Below are 9,114 nucleotides of genomic sequence, written 5' to 3' on the forward strand. Positions count from 1 at the left end.
TGGGAAGTCCCTATACCCTTTCCTAGGTTGCCCCATGCTGGTACTTGTAGTCCCAAGTGAGAAGTCCCTATACCCTTTCCTAGGTTGCCCCATGCTGGTACTTGTAGTCCCGGGTGGGAAGTCCCTATACCCTTTCCTAGGTTGCCCCATGCTGGTACTTGTAGTCCCAAGTGAGAAGTCCCTATACTCCATCTCGGCAGGCACATGTCCCCTCATCCCGGCAGAGGTCTATCCGGGACTTGCTGTCTGAGTGCATGCTGGGCTTTCTAGTCCCCGGTTGCTGCATACAAGCCGGGTGGGGTTCCCCTCAAGCCCCTGTTTTTGAGGCATTCTGCAGCGGCTCTAGTCAGGCAGGCAGCCCATGCTCGGCCACGTGATCGAGTGTCGTCCGTACGCCCTGCCCGTGTAGGATTGCGGAGGGAATTGAGAAGTCTATTTATTAGAGGAGGGTGGGTGAGGCGGCCCGGGTTCCATCTGCACATTGGGAAAGAGCGCAGGGTGTCCCCTGCTTGGGTCTGGGCCACGTGACGTCACCAGCAGGCAGCGAGCCTCTCCCGAGAGCGCGGCCAATCAGGGCGCAGCTTGCATCCGCCTGTGACTTATTACACTAGTCTGCAAAACATCCTTCATCAGACAGCCAAGGAGAGGCCAACAGAGCAGGCAGCCATTATCCTGCCATGGATTGAAATGGCCAACTCTCTGTAGACACTGACTGGGTGTTTCTCCTTTGTTGCAAACAAGGGATTCTTTTTTAACTGAAGCAGCCACCAGCTTTCAGGACTCCACTGTGTTGTGTTCTTTATGTTTACCCTTTGAAAGGATTGGTTTCTTTTTTTCTTTTTTTTTGGTGTGAAGAAGGAAGATAAAAATATAAATAGCACAGCATGTCTGGATTTTCTCTTCATGAACTGGAATCCATCTTGGTTGCTCCTAGGTCATGGCACACCCTAAGTTCCTAAGTAAATCCCTTCCTTTTTATTCCAAACTTGGATTGTGGCACCTCAAAACCTCAGGTTCTTGTTCAACAATAAATTAGACATTTCTTTTGATACATTTTGTTTATGTGACCATTAAATAACATAGTTGCAAACCTAAAAGGTAATGTACACTCCTATTATTACAAGGAAAACTTTACTGCAGTTTGTTCAACTGTTTTTTATTTTTCTTTTCAGAAGTTTAGGTGGTCAAGTCAAGTATGTAGAAAGTAAGTAGAGCACCTTATATCTGTTTAGACGGCAAAATAAAGTGTAATATATATATCCATCAGCCTTGGTTGACTAGTCTGCCAAGTGCCTATTTTTAATAGATGGGTTTTTTTTTTCTACCTTTTTTTTTTTAAATGTTTTTTTTTTTTTTATAATTATGAAAAATGTAAGTGATGCCAGGTATGATGTCAAAGGAAATTGGAATATTTGCCAGTTTAACTCCACAAATATGCAAAATTAACTGCTGATTGGCTGTCAAGGTAAGTAAATGCTTTTGTCCTTTAGTAAAGAAGAAAGAACAGGCTATGGAACTGGAGTAATTCAATATGCGTATACTCTGACCTTCAGGGCCAACGTTACAAATTACTGGATGTTGCATGCATCTGTGTGTTTAGGGTCAGATAAAAAAAAATATATATTTTTATATATATATATACACGCACATTTTTATTAATGAGATTGTGTGTGTGTGTGTGTGTGTGTGTGTAGATATATATAAAATGTGTGTGGTTTTTTTTTTTTTTTGTTTTTTACAGGTATAATTCTGCCACATCTAACAACTCCACTACCTAGCAAGAGCGTGTCCATTTGTAAAAAAAATAGAGATCTCCCACTCCTCCCTACCAAAATGTGCGAAGCAAGCTTTAATTCTAGGGATCTCTGAAGTATTTATCAATCTATAGTTCAGCATTTTCCCGTAGACATTCTCATTGCAGTCTGTTTTCCATTACTAGATCCCACCCAGTCCTGTCTAGATGTTTCTGTAAGATGGTAGACGGTGTGAGTATGTGGATGCCATGCTCTACCAGACGTCGTCATCTGTACTCTTTGACCAGCCACATTCGTGACCATGTTCTTGTTGGGTCTGTGATTTATTTATTTTTTTTTTGTGCTTCTAGATGAGTATTCTGTGGAGTATAGGCAAGCAGTGCTTTAGCTTAGGGTTTTTGTTAGGCCGTGCCTGGTATGTGAAAGCTGAGTCACAGCTAGGCCCTGCTTGTCACAAAGGCGGAAAACATGGCTACTGAAAGGGAGAGCATTTGCTGAAGGTCTGTCAGCTGTTTAACCCCCTAGCAGTTTTTGCTGGGCAGACACATTGCCTGTGTGTGAAATGTGAATCTTTTGTTTGCAGAAAGAGGTAAAAATATATTGTAGGAGAGAGAGAGAATTACTACATCTAGTTTGTCAACACACAAGCATTTAAATAACCTGTCATTTACAATCTGCTGTTGATTGTAGAATGAATAGTGTAAATATGTAATGTAAAGCATGTTGGTAGCACTATGAAAGTATGTTAGTAGCAATTGTTGCAATTTCAGCTTTTCTTTTTTTTTTTCTTGGTTTATTTTGCTGCAAGAGATCTTCAAAAAAAAAAGTTTGATAAAACATTGTTTAAGATACAACAAAGGATTATTTTATTAAAAAGCAGTAATAGGTTTTGCACCAAGAAATAGCTTCTCCAAAGCATGTTCTCTGGCTGATCTTGGTGAGGACAGCACAGTGGAAATAAACAAAGCCATTTTTAGCCTGCTATGTGGAGGAGAGGATTAGATAACTGAAGCCTTGCCCACAGGGAGTGTTCAGTCACATCAGGGGTCACTGTAGGTGACATGTCCATTGGATGAGTCAGGAAGCAGAACTAGTTCCTCCACTCAGGAGGTAGAGAATACAAACATGTAGAACTAGAATGTTTGTTGTTCCATGTTTGGAATTGTACAGTGTATTAACCCTAGTTAGGACAAAAAAAACCCAAGAAGTCATATACAGTTAGGCAACATTGTTTCATGTGCCTTGCTGTTAATAAGTTGTTTTGACATTATTGCATGGTCTGTAGCTGTTTTAATATTTAGAGCATAAATAAAGGATTGAGTTGATTTGGAAACATTGTAATCTGATGATGCGCACATCCAGTTTCAGTAGCAGAAAGTAAATGTAATCCAGATGTGCATTCTCATTTTAAAAATGTAATTGGTCAGTGGTATACATGTCCTCAAATAGACGTGAAATGAAATCAGTCTGTTTTGCATGGCAGTCTCATATCGAAAATGAAGAGGTTACTAAAGTTACAAAAATTAAAAATTCTCATACAACAGACTACAACTTTGGAAGTGATGTAATGTACTCTTTCGTTTCTGAACATGCATGGTCTTGCTCTTCCAATCTTTCCCCCCCCCCCCCGACCAATACTGTACTGATTAAATGAAAATCACACAATCTAGTATCCTACAAAAAAAATGTTCATGTTTGTCACTTCTAGTAATTTTGGACCAAACCTGTGTACTAACGATCAGATTATCGTACGATCGCTTTGAAAGCTGTATTTTTCGTCTGATTTTCTGATTGTGTGTTCTAGGCTTTATATATTTAAAGTGGAACTAAACCCAACAATTTAACGGTTTCTCAAAACAGTTATGTTAATAGGCATGTCGTGAATGAGTGATGTTACAGTTGCTTGTGCTCCCAACCAGGGGCGGACTGACAACTCATGGAGCCCCCGGGCAATAGGGGATCATGGGTCCCCTGTGTTCTTGCCCAAACTCAAAAAAGCCTATGAAAAAGGTACCATGGGCATCTCATGGGGCCCCCTACTACTGACCCCGTCCCTCGGGCAGTGCCCGAGTTTCCAAATGGTCAGTCCGCCCCTGAACCTAACTGTCTCCTCATCAAATGGCCAATATCTTAACTGATCACATGTGCAGCACCATGGCAGCTTTCTTGCCCGTTTAAAATAGGAGAGATTTATTTACCTTTTTAAATGAATGTAAACCAGATTTGGGTCTCTTACTAAACCAGATTTGGGTCTCTTACTAAACGTTTTATAAGACGCACGATCTATGTTCATTAAAGTGTTATTAAACCCAAAAGGCAAAATATAATATATTGCAGCTTACAAGTTCTTAGATGTGGTGGCTGCATTTGTTTTCTTTCTTTGTTTTTTTTTTTTCCTTTTTATTTTTTATGTTAATCTAGCCAGTAAGTCTAATTTTCAACTTTCTTTAAAGTTGTTGTAAACCTCAGACATGAAATATGCAAAGTATATCCCTGTATAGCATGTACTTGTCTCAATTAAGACCAATAAGTGTTATTTCTGCCTGCTGCTTCATTCTCTGCTATCAGCATAAATAACTTCTGACACGTTTTCCTGACACCAAGAGTAAAATGGTGACAGGGGACAGAGCTCCAGCATATTGACAGCCTTGGCTCTGATCCTGTGAGCTTTGTGGAGGGGGTGTGTTTCGTCCCTTCAATCAGCTCTGAGAATTCCCCTCACTGAGCTCTGCAGAGTGTAACTTCAGCTCTCTGCCCACTCTCAGACAAGCTGTATAAATTCAACACTTTTGAATAGATGCAGAGAATACTGCAGATAAAGAGGTGCAACTTTTGTAGGAGAATTTTTTTTTATTCCTTTGTAACACGAGGCCAGTCACTTCACTGTGTGTATGTAAGGGTTTACAAACACTTTAACAGACCAAGCAAAAATGGCAGTTAGAGGGTTGAAAAAAAAACCTTTATTAGTGACAGAGGTACTTACAGTGGTCATCTTTTATTTATTTATGTAAAACCTTTATCCCAAAAGGAAAAATGTTGTTCATGTAAAGTGTATGGCGTTCAGTTTAAATTTTTTATAAGGCACGGATTAATCAATTTCCCACTGTGATTATTGCATTTTGACAGCCAATCGGGTGTATCTGCTGTTCAGTAGAAAATATTCTAGCAGGCTTCTTCAGCAAAAGTCGCTCTAACAATTGACTTTTGCCAGAGTGGACCCAGGCAGGTTCAGCCACTGAGTGTACTTAGGATGGTTTCTTAGGAAGCAGCTGAAATTTGAGCAGTGTATGGGTAACTAAAGACTACCCTCTTCCCAGACTGACAATGCTGCTGTTGAAAGGTCTTTGTTGCTCCTCCAGTGATTTGGAGGCACCCTAGAACAGGAAGTGTGTTACTGACTGGATCACCAGATGAAAATAAAGCCTGTAAGAAAGAGAGCCTTCTAGGAGCTGGCGTGAGTTCCAATTACCAGATGTGCAGGACCGGAAATGATGTGAGCAGACTTTTTTGCACATTATATTTATATATAGAGCTGTTTTAATATATGAATTTCACAATCTATTTGACACTTAAAGTTGTATATTATATGAATTGCAGAATGGATTTATTCATATTTGAGGAGGTAGAGTATAAGGGTTAGTGCCCTCTTAAGAATCTGTCTAATAACACTTTGATCAGGACTGTCTTTAAGGAGGGGCAAAAGGGGCACTGGGCCCTGTCATTGTTGTGGGGCCCAAAGCAGCTGGCCTACACTTGCAAGCTGTCCTGATTTAAATTCCCTTGTCCCTTAAAGTCTTCATCTGGCGCTGTGTCCCAATATCTCTGTGTGAAGTGCTGTCGCTTATGCTGCCCTGTTGCCATGTGCAGATGTGCAGACCTTGTCAACATTCACATGTAAATAATGGTGATATTCATATGCAAATAGAAGCAACATTCATATGTAAATAGGGGCTGCAATGCAATATTCATATATATATTGCCCCCCCTAGATATTCCGGCCACTATCACCTCTGCTGAATACTGGGCAGCACAGTGGCTAAATGGTTAGCACTTCCGCCTGGCAGTACTAGGGTTGTTGGTTTGAATCCCAGCCATGGCACCTCCTACCTGGAGTTTGCATGTTCTCCCTGTGCCTGTTACTCCGGTTTACTCCCACACTCCAAAGACATGCTGGTAGGTGAATTGGCTCCTGTCTAAATTGTCCCTAGTATGGGTATGTATGAATGTGAGTTAGGGACCTTAGATTGTACGCCCCTTGAGGGTTAGGGACTGATATGAATGTACAATATATATGTAAAGCGCTGTGTAAATTGATGGCGCTATATACAGTTGCAAGAAAAAGTATGTGAACCCCTGGGGATTACGTAGAGCTTTGCATGAATTTGGCATAAAATGTGCTCTGAACGTCATCCAAGTCACAACAATAGAAGAACACAGTCTGCTGAACATAATACTACACAAACATTAGATGTTGCCATGGTTTAATTGCACATAACATGTAAACATTCACAGTGCAGGGAGGAAAAAGTATGTGAACCTTTGGACTTAATAACTGGTTGACCCTCCTTTGGCAGCAATAACCTCAACCAAACGTTTCCTGTAGTTGCAGATCAGACCTGCACAACGATCTGGAGTAATTTTGGACCACTCCTCTTCACAAAACTGTTTCATTGTAGCAATATTCTTGGGATGTCTGGTGTGAATCGCTCTCTTAAGGTCATGCCACAGCATTTCAATCGGGTTGAGGTCAGGACTCTGACTGGGCCACTCCAGAAGGCGTATTCTGTGCTGTTTCAGCCATTGTTTTGTTGAATTACTTGTATGCTTTGGGTCATTGTCCTGTTGCATCACCCATCCTCTGCGGAGCTTCAGTTGGCAGACAGATGGTCGTACGTTTTCCTGCAAAATGTCTTGATAAACTCTGGAATTCATTTTCCCATCAATGACAACAATCCGTCCAGGCCCTGAGACAGTAAAGCAGCCCCAAACCATGATGCTCCCTCCGCCATGTTTTACAGTGGGGATGAGGTTTTGATGTTTGTGTGCTGTGCCTTTTTTTCTCCACGCATAGTGTTGTGTGTTCTTCCCAAACAACTCAATCTTGGTTTCATCTGTCCACAGTATATTTTGCCAGTAGTGCTGTGGAACATCCAGGTGCTCTTTTGCAAACTTCAAACGTGCTGCAATATTCTTTTTGGACAGCATTGGCTTCCTCCATGGTGTCCTCCCATGTACTCCATTCTTGTTTAATGTGTTCCTTATTGTAGATGTGTCAACAAAAATGTTAGCATGTGCCAGAGATTTCTGTAGGTCTTTAGCTGACACTCTGGGATTCTTCTTTACCTCATGCAGCATTCTGCGCTGTGCTCTTGCAGTCATTTTTACAGGACGACCACAGCTAGGGAGAGTAGCAACAGTGCTAAACTTTCTCCATTTGTAGACAGTCTGTCTTACCGTGGTCACATGAACATCAAGGCTTTTGGAGATACTTTTGTAACCCTTTCCAGCTTCATGCAAGTCAACAATTCTTGATCGTAGGTCTTCTGAGAGCTCTTTTTTGCGAGGCATGGTTCACATCAGACAGTGCTTCTTGAAACCAGTAAACCCAAAACAGGTGTGTGTGTGTGTGTGTGTGTGTTTTTTAAGGGCAGGACAGCTGTCAGCAACACATCTAATATCACACTGATTGGAGTCAAGGTTGGCTCACTCCTGGCTCCAATTAGCTCTGGGAGAAGTCATTAAGCTAGGGCCTTACATAATTTTTCCTGCATGCACTGTGAATGTTTACATGTTATGTGCAATTAAACCATGGCAACATCTAATGTTTGTGTAGTATTATGTTCAACAGACTGTGTTCTTTTTATGCCCAATTCATGCAAAACTCCACATAATCCCAAGGGGTTTACATACTTTTTCTTGCAACTAAGTACCTGACATAAATAAATAAAATACTGCCCACTGGGGAGGTAAACGGGCATGCTTGAAAGTCCTGCCTGCAACTGTGGTCACGGAGCTACCTCCAGCCTGTTCTACAAAGTGAGTTGAGGGGGGCTGTGCAGAGGTAGGCAGAAAAGGAATTAGTTTGGGATGCACAGGGCAGGTGATGGAGGGGATTCACAGAGGTAAGGAAGGTGGGTGCAAAGATGAGCAAAGGAGGTATGTATAGTTAAGAGGGAGAGGTTGGAGTGAAGAAGATGGGGGGGGGGGGGGGGGAGTTTTTGGATGCAGAGGTTAGCAGGGAAATTTGGATACAAAGCTGTACTGATGGGGTGGATAAAGATGTATGTTGCATGCAGGGCAGCCTATTAATTTCAATGGGCTGCTCTATGCACTAGAAATGCAGAAAAAAGATCCCTGACCTTTTTTAAAAATCACCAAGACACACAGTGCCATAGCACTGTGAATTTTGGTGAATGTGAAAATGTGCACATCAGTAGATGCATGAGGGTGCATGAGGGTGTCATTAACAATTAATGGCACTGCTGTGTATCTGCTAAAGGGCAGCACATTTCTGTGGTGTTAGGAAAGTGATTTTGCATGTGTTCCCAACACGCACAAATGTGAACATAGGCTAAATATGTCAATTAAGTTGGTGGTCAGCACATATCTTCTCCTTGCATTGGGGTTTGGTGTAGAATCATTTCATTCACACTGGTGGTCAGTGTGAATGTCCCCCTTACATTGGTGGTCACTATGAATGCTCCTATTACATTAGTGGTCCATGTAAATACCCTTTTTTACATTGATGGCCAGTGTAGAAACTAGAAACTCCTCTTTTTTTATATTGGTAGTCCGTAAAAAAAAAAATCCCAACTTGCATTTGTGGTCAGTGTCGAAAGCTCCCTTACATTGGTGGTCCATATAGAAGCCCCCCTCAAATTGGTGGTCAGTGTAAATTCTTCATTGCATTGGTGGCTAGTGTAGAAATGTATTTGTTGTTGGTGTAAAATCCCCCATTACATTGGTGGTCAGTGTAAATTTTCCTAACACTGGTCGTCATTGTAAATCCCCCCCCTAACATCAGTGGTTGGTGAAGAAATGTCACCTTCCCCAGCACTGCCACTGATCCCATCTACTACAAGCACTGTCACTGATTCCATCCCCCCAGCACGACCATTTAGCCCATCCCCCAGCACTGCCACTGATCACCCCCCCAGCATTGTCGATGATCCCAGGAATCCTAGGATCCCTAGTTTCGGTCTATTAGGGGGTCCCTCACCTTCCCAGTCCATCAGTCCATGGTGTGCAGGCAGTGAGATGATGTACTGTAACCTCTCACAACCAATCAGTGAGTGGTAATGATGTGCAGTAACCTCTAGCAGTCAATTGGTGAACAATAGTGATTTGCTGTAATCTCTAG

At 41.9% G+C, this 9,114-nt stretch overlaps 1 long non-coding RNA gene across 1 annotated transcript in view; it reads left to right on the forward strand.

Annotated features, from left to right (window-relative positions):
- The first annotated feature begins 390 nt into the window (after window positions 1–390).
- LOC149436141 (uncharacterized) overlaps window positions 391–9,114 on the forward strand; it is a 24,463-nt gene continuing 15,739 nt past the window's right edge. The window contains exons 1-2 of the long non-coding RNA XR_016308332.1: window positions 391–1,098; window positions 1,173–1,204. This is a non-coding gene — a long non-coding RNA (uncharacterized LOC149436141). The remainder of the gene's footprint in view (window positions 1,099–1,172; window positions 1,205–9,114) is intronic.

This window comes from Staurois parvus, unplaced genomic scaffold, assembly GCF_062004578.1.
Source record: "Staurois parvus isolate SC_StPar_1 unplaced genomic scaffold, SC_StPar_1.0 ptg001418l, whole genome shotgun sequence".
NCBI classification, from domain to species: domain Eukaryota; kingdom Metazoa; phylum Chordata; class Amphibia; order Anura; family Ranidae; genus Staurois; species Staurois parvus.